The following is an 8,163-nucleotide window of genomic DNA, read 5'->3' as shown; positions in this document are numbered from 1 at the left end:
ACGATGAAGGGGATGCGTAAAAAATCGTCCATTTTCAGTAGATTTTCAAATAAAAACCGCAATAAGAAATAAGAAATGATGCACCGCCTACTATGTAGTGCCTCCCACGAGTCGGAGGTGGGATCCGACCCAAAAATACTGACCATTCCAGGCGGCCCAGCTCCAGAACACGAAGGACACGACACGGAACGTGACCGAGAAAAAGAAAATTGCTGAACAGTTGACTCTGGAAAAGAACGAGATCTTAACCATCGCCGGACATATTGGTTTTCTTCTACGCGCCGGCGAAGGGGGGGGGGGCGGGTACGACCCCCCTCCCCGTTTCGCCTCTGATGGAGCTAGCGCGTCTCAGGAAAAACAAGCGGGTGCGCCGTTACGAGATACAGTTATTGACACCCGATTATAAGGTCTTGGTCAACCGGTGACATCTTACGTCAGGTCAAGTGCCAAAGTTATGGGTTCAGTTTTTGATGAATAACTTGGCTAAAAGAGGCCGCAAAGCCGCGATTTTGACATCATCGTGTTCGCCTTGTTGAGACTTGTCGAATGATATACTTTTTGTTGGGGTTGAACTCAGGTCACGGTCAGGCCAGGGCTTACAGGTCACGAAGTTTGTCGAATGAGGTCATGTCGCATATCTTTTAATTTGGCAGGTCTTTTAAGTCCATTGGTGGCTCTCCCGACTCGCTAGTTCAATTGAATCGGGAGTTATTGACGAAAAACTAATATGACCCTAGTGACGTCATTAACAATACAAAAGTGACGCATCAAACTTGCAAAGAGTGCATGAAATCACGACTCGATATGCTTGGGGTTGGGATAGCTTAAGATCTTTCCCAGCGTCAAAATAGCAGTTTTTATTTTCCCCCATTGACTTGAAATGGAGAGGTCACGTAGCCGACCTTTCGTCATGTGACCTTTAGGAAAAATCTGAGGTGTACAAGTTGTGAGACCTCTACTACGTCCTGTAAGTTTAATCTCCTTGTGAAAGCTCCTCTGGCACTGAGAGCGTTGCGAAGTTGCGACCTCTGAAGATCGTGCAGAGGTTCACTTCTGACGCCATAGGTCAATGACCTGACCTGACCCGAAAATGCGGCAGGTGTCAAAATATAACCTGCCGATTTTCAAAATTCGAATGGCATTCGATTCCCTCAACGTGATCTACATTTTGAAGAAAGGAAGTCAAAAAAAAGGTAGGAGGGGGATAGAAACTACACATTTCAGATGCTTTTTTAACTCCTCACCATGGCCATGTTTTTCAACCAATTTTGACGCGACTACTGCCGATCGATGCAGGATGAATCAGAATTTGACATGTATTACAAAAATAAGCATTTCGAAAATTAATAGCCGGATTCCTACAGGTTATGAAATTTGGAGGCACATGAAATACATAATCAATCGGATGTTTTGTTGGTGCTGTCACCAAAACGGGCTGGCAAATTAATAATCTCATTATGATACAAAAACGTGTGATAAAATGCCTAAATTAGATTGAATATTCATAGGCGGCATCAGGGCACCGAAGGTGGAAGGTAACATATATGTACCTTTTCTCCTTTTCCCTGGAACCGCCTACGATCCGTTTCTTGTTCACTTCTAAAGCTGTTATACCTACAAATAATGTTGATATACCTACATAATGAATAATTACAGTTATAATGCATCAGCATCGTGATCTTTAACTAAACGACTCGCTTCACGAATAGGACCTCCCGATTCCCCATGCCCTGGAACCGCCCCTGATAAAGATATCAACTTAAAATTTTCAGGAAAAGTGCCCAGCTTAGTTTTAAGAAAAGTCAGAAAATTTCGGCATCCTATAGCTCCAGTCGTTTTGAAGATATTTCCGAAAGCCTCAGGGATGGATGTTAACAGCCCCCCTTGCCACTAATATGGTCAGCGGAACATCCGCTCTTTACCAATCGTGCGGCAATCGGCGATAGGTCTTGAACAGATCTTCAGTCGTCAGCGGCCAGTCGTTACCTATCGCATGACGTACTCATGGCTGTCACCGAGTTTCGCACGTCATTCGTGCGACTCATGCCCCAATTTTTTCTTGGTTCGGCAAACTTCGTACGATGGTCTGCCACCGCTTGTGCGATTAGTCGTACGATGATTGACGACCCTTTATATATGTGACCGTAATTGCGATGGATCTGCAGCATTCGGTGATGGTCGGCGGTGGTCGGCAATGATTTGGGTCGTAGGCGGTCGTAAGTGGTCGCAACGCCTAGTGGGACCGGGGCTGCGGCGAGTCGCGAGGCGGAATGCTCATGACGATACTCATACCCCGTATGGAAGATAACTGTTTAACATGACTGGATTGCGCCAGTTTGGTTCTTTTTCAATTTGCGCCAGTTTGGTTCTTTTGGCTCTCGCTATGGCTCTGGACAGGATCCATCTGTCTGTGGTCGACTGAGTTTGTCTTTTATTGCAGTGCCCTTATTGTTGATAATGAAAAAATAAACAAATAAGCAAATTAAAATGTCGGACAATATACAACTTGGATACAGGGGGCCCATAGTACTCGTTACGGACAATTCTGTCGCAGAATGCAGCACACGTTTCCTGGTATGCACCTTCAAACAATACAATAATTAGCTTGGCTAAAATTGGATTATGAGCGTTAAATAAGATCGCAAAATGACGAGTACAGTACACGGTGTGGGTGCCACACTGCCTGGTGCGGTGCGGTACCCCGCGGGGACTGAAGTATTGCTGGAGCTCAAACGAGAGCCGATGATCTTACACTAACACTCCGCTTAATTACATAGTAAAAGCAGGCTACTGAATTCCTTGTTGAATATGACTCATTTTCATTTAATTTAGGAACTATCAATTATCGTAACAAATGAGCCTCTGTCTTTTTTACTGTGTCAGTGGCACGACAATGACTACCGTTCTCAACCCTTTAAGGACGCCAACAGGCAACAAACAAAGCTACAATGGTGCCACTTTTTATCAAATTTAGTTATAGTTCACTCAGGGGCGTCGCCGACGGGGGGGTCGGGGGGGTCGTGACCCCCCCACTCTTGAAAACTGGGGGTGTCGAGCCCCCCACTTTTTGCGATGCTGAGTATGCTTTTTTAGCTTTTATGTCAGTGAAGCAGGCGTCAGCAACACCAACAAATACATCAGATTCAAAATCGCTTCAAGAGCTCCCTAAAGCCAATTAGCCAATTACCTAAAGGTCAATTAGCTGTGGGCGGGGAACACCAGCACAACAATGTTTTTAAGTAGCCCCCATCCTAGGACCTTTTTATCCTTCAAAGGATTGGACGCGCCAAAACTGCCCCGAGCGTTCGTCTGATCGTTTTAAAAAAATGGTCGCAGTCGATTCGTCGGATTACAACGAATCAATCAAATCGATAGACCCTTAAGAAACGCAACAACAAGAACGGAACCAGTCAATCGCACTAAAAAATATCATAATTCGTATGTTCCATCAACTACGAGACTTTGGAATCAACTTAAGGAAGAGAGCAGAGCTCTGAGGACAAAAAAGGCATTCAACAAAGAAATTTACAAAATGCAGGCAAAAGAGCACCCACTGAAATATTATTCCCTGGGTAAGAAAATAGGCAACTGTCTATTAACGAGGCTTAGAGTAGGAATGTCAAAACTAAATGCGCATCAATTTACAATACAAAGAGTAGATTCGCCGAGTTGTCACTGTGGCAACGAGTTGGAAAATGTTAAACACTACTTTCTTCACTGTCCATCATATAAGAACAACGACAAACCTTATACAGATTCATCACCCATAATATTTGTGAAGACTTCGCCCTCAAACCAGACTCATATAAACTGAATCTCCTCCTACACGGCACAACCAACGACCACGAACAACTCCTGACATTAGCACAACAGGTCCAAAATTATATTACGTCAACTAAACGTTTTTAATGACATCATGTACACCTTCGTCTGTAGTTCTGGGAACCCCTGGCACTGCTGCTGCCGGCTGCTGATCCATCTTTATTACTGAGCGGGTAAAAGTAACCACACCTACACGAGCGGCGGTCAACAAGTAGTCATAAATGAATAAGTAAGCAAACACATAGGTAATAAGGTAAAAAGTGTACGAAATCAAAATGCTGATTAAGCAAAAGGCGCCATGAATCAAGTGCTAAGGCACTTTTGCGCCAATTGCATGTTCATCTTATTTTTATTTCTGTCCATTTATGTTTGTAATAAAATTCGTTGTGTGTGTGTGTGTGTGGATCAGTACCTAACTACAAAACTACAAACTAGCCTCAGCCCCATGGCTACCGTCACAACTAGCTGTACAGTGCACATGTAGGGGAAAGGGAGTCAGATGCTTTTTCATAACGTGCTTTTAATTGATAGGGTAGTTTTTGGAGCTGATTTTGAACTTAGCGCCCATCTGAACATTTACGAAGTACATAGTTGTGTTGCTTATTCATATAACATGCTAGGAAGCAATCGGTGGTGGTCATCCACTTTAGGTTCTGGTCGATCTGACCTGACCTGATCTACCCCAAATGCATGGAGTCATCATCTTCGTTCAAAACTAAGATAACATTCGTAATCAGAACCTCGAAAAACCATCACAACTTACATTCGTTAAGTTCTAGCAGGTCCCGAGTTTCTCTACTTATTGGCGATGACCTGAGTCCTGAGATGACCCGAAAACTTGTAAATGGGTATCATCGGCTTTCTCTCGTCACGGGCAGCATGCTCTTTTTTTTCCGCAAACCTGTAGATCGATCAGGGGTCGAAAGCATGCCTCAGCGTTAGTTTAGTATACGTTATACGTTAGCGACTGGGAAACCACCAATAGAAGGGCTACAGTGAAGCAGAAAACTATTCGATAGCTCTTTTAACGCTCTTTCCCTAGCTTCGCGTTAGATTTCATCTCAGGTCTATGTTTGGCCCATAAGAAGGCAAACAGCTAACTGGACAGATTCTGCCGAAACATCTGCTTTGCAATAACTTTCGATTCCGTGAATTTGTATGGTATGTATATATGTTGTCTTGTCACCACCGTCTTGATCTCTTTGAGACGCGTCACATGAGTTAAAATTTGACCATTCAGAATTAACATTAAAACGACCTCAGGTCAGCGTTATGTCCTGATCGAAAAAGGACCTCCTGCTGCATATGAATGGATCCGACACCTTCCAGGTGCTGTCATCGCTCTACCGCGTCTTCGTCAAAAGTTGTAGAAAAAAATGCTGGTGGCCATCGATGGACATTTCCACTAATGACCTTTCGAGTCATCACTCGCCATAAGTTGCACCCTGTCCCTGGCAATGATGAGCTGATTTGTCATGGCTCCAAAGATATTTTGCGTTTCTGACGAACTTTTTCAAAGCAGGAGGCATTCGTGCTTTTTCTAATTTCTCATTATTTTCTAATGATGAGGTCACGTATTTGACCTGCCTTCAGATCATAGATGTAAATCCTCAGTTAGAATCATGAATTGCTGACACGTATAACCCCATACATTAGGTACCTATACAGTGTACCAAATTTCGAAGTTATGGGAGAAAAGCTACAAGAATGGCGAGAGGGAAAGTTTTTATAGAGGTATACCGTATAACTGAACTTGACATGGCGACCTGACCTTAAGTGACCAGTGATAATTTTTACGCAAGTGATGTAGGTAGGTATACCTACCTAATAGGTTATACCAAATTTGGCGGCGCTGCGCGCCGAATTGTTACACACGCACACACACACATACGCACGCACAAAACTGGGAAGTGTGGCAAAAAAAAAAAACCTACCCATCGGGTGAAGACTAGAAACCCGACCCCCCCACTCAAAAATCCGTGGCGACGCCCCTGAGTTCACTGTTACATTGCCGGTCTGATCTTGGGTCAGCTGGGTAAGCTGTGTTAGTGACGGTCATAACTAGTAATGTCAATTACGGAAAATCGGAATACCGATACCAAACCAATTACCAACCAAAACCACGGGAAAATATCGAAACCAAACCAACTTGGGAAAATGAGGGAAATACCAACTTGTTACCTATTTCTTAGCCTCGTATACATTAGTGAGGGTTTGTGATACCAACAAAATACCAAACACATTACGATTGAAATACCAAATACCAAGTTGGTATCGGTTTGGTATCGGTATACCAAAAAGTTGGTATCCGATTGACATCTCTAGTCATAACCAATAATTGATGGAGGGTGCAGAGTTCACCCTGGGTGCCCTGTGTCGGCGCTAGCCAGAACCAGTCTCTTCAGGGTCGGGTACATTCTTTACAAACGGTCTCACCGGCGACCAGAATAAGTCTCCAGGGGTTGATGCGCCATTGGTAAGCGGTATTGGCGGCGGCCGGAATCTGTCCCGAGGGGACACTTCTGCCGCCGCTGACGCTCCCACCGGTGACCCGGTCAGAGGGCCTGGATCAGTCGGCCGACGGACCGAGGCCATCACTCGATGCAGTGCTCTGTTTGGCACACACTGGCGCCGCTCCAGTCCAGAGCTCAGGGTAAGTCACTGAGTCATCGAGTTCGATTGACGGTGTGGGTCAGAGAACAGTTGCAGCTGCCAGTCAGCGGTTAGTAATGCCAAAACACAACGACCTCCTGAAGTCTCCTCCAGTCCCATTCCTCGGCCTGAGGAGGGAGTCGCTCTCTTTCTGTCTCTCAGAGTCGAGTCGGAGAGAGTTGGAGTCTCTGGAACATCTTCGTTGGCCAGCCGACCTCCATTTTGTTCGCTCTCTGGCTGAAAACTCTTTATCCGCACATCTGTGTCCAGCCGGTTAGGTGGTGTACCAGTGAGCCCACACGGCCGCCCACCAGGTCCACAGCACGAAGGCGGCAAACAGCTCGATGATGGCCGTGATAATGCCCGGCCACGGGCCGGCCAGACAGGCCATCACCAGCGAAACCACTGCCAGCGCCGAGAGCAGGATGAACAGCAGCGCGTAGAACACCAGCCACACCAGCATCGGGCCGCGGAGACGGGCGCGCGCCGCTCGCAGGAGCACCGCCGAGAGCACCAGGCCGATCAGCGACACCACCAGCACGGCCGCGCAGCTGGAGGTCACCAGTGTCGCCGAGTCGTGGCCGCTCTGCTCCGGATCGTTGTAGTGGTTCATGTAGTCGGTGGCGGCGGGCAGCAGGGCCGTCCACACCACGATCGACATGATGAAGCCCACCAGGCTGAGGATGATGAACAGCGCGGCGATCGCCATGGTGATGTCGCGGAGGTCGCGGAAGCAGAGCACGCGTTCCTCTCGGCCCCGGGCCATGTTTGGAGCTGATGTGAATGGAGACGTGGGCTTGGTGACCTTATGCGGAACTCCGTGACGTAGCGGCGGAGGCAGGTGAAATGCAGCGGTCCTGTGCTGCTCACTTACGTATCTATCTGTCACTCGAGTCACTGACTTCAAACTATGGCTTCAGCCACTACTTGGCAGCGGTAAATACACAGATGCTCGGCCGGATCACCGTCGGCTTAGTCTGTAGTCACTTGGCTCACACCGAGCGCTGAATGTTTACAAAAGGCTTCTCTGCTCACAGCTCGCTAAATCTGTGTACAAGTGAACGAATTGTCTCGCAATTGGAGTACTTTTCTCACTTCTGATACAGTTTTCACAATCGCCACGCAATTTTCACAAAGGCGGCTCACAGAGTGGGCGGGTCTCTCACAGGTGGTCACAACCTCTCACGTGATGTCAAAATGTTCTCACACAAACACCGGAGCGATCGGATACAGCTCACTGCTCACAGTTCCAGCTCAGTCTGCTCACAGTCTGCTCACAGATGGTCCTAGCCTCCGAATTCACAGCCCACCACTGGCTCGCTGCCTGCGTTCGGCGCACTGAGGTTCCTCCGTGGGTGTTGGCGGCCTTTTCCGTATTCCAGGCGCGGCCCCACAACAGGCGGCCCACGCGCCACTCGGTCCGAACCGGTCTGGCGGCCCTGCGGCGCCAGCTCCGCTCTGGACTCGCGCCAAAAGCGCGCCCCACTATTCTGGGGCATCCTATGTGAATCAGCTGGTGTCGATACATACCTTGAAGCGATCGGCGCAAGAATGTGTGATAAGATAAGGATGTGAAATTGAATATTACGCAGGACCGCATCGAGGTGGGCAGAACACGCACAACTGCTAGTGCAGATAAAGTTGTATATAGTGTGCTTTTTTAACCCGCGCACCGACGGGGGTCTGCGC

Source organism: Amphibalanus amphitrite, unplaced genomic scaffold, assembly GCF_019059575.1.
Source record: "Amphibalanus amphitrite isolate SeventyFive unplaced genomic scaffold, NRLGWU_Aamphi_draft 000755F_arrow, whole genome shotgun sequence".
NCBI lineage: Eukaryota > Metazoa > Arthropoda > Thecostraca > Balanomorpha > Balanidae > Amphibalanus > Amphibalanus amphitrite.
The sequence above is the reverse complement of the archived record's forward strand: the minus strand, read 5'-3'. Positions refer to the sequence as shown.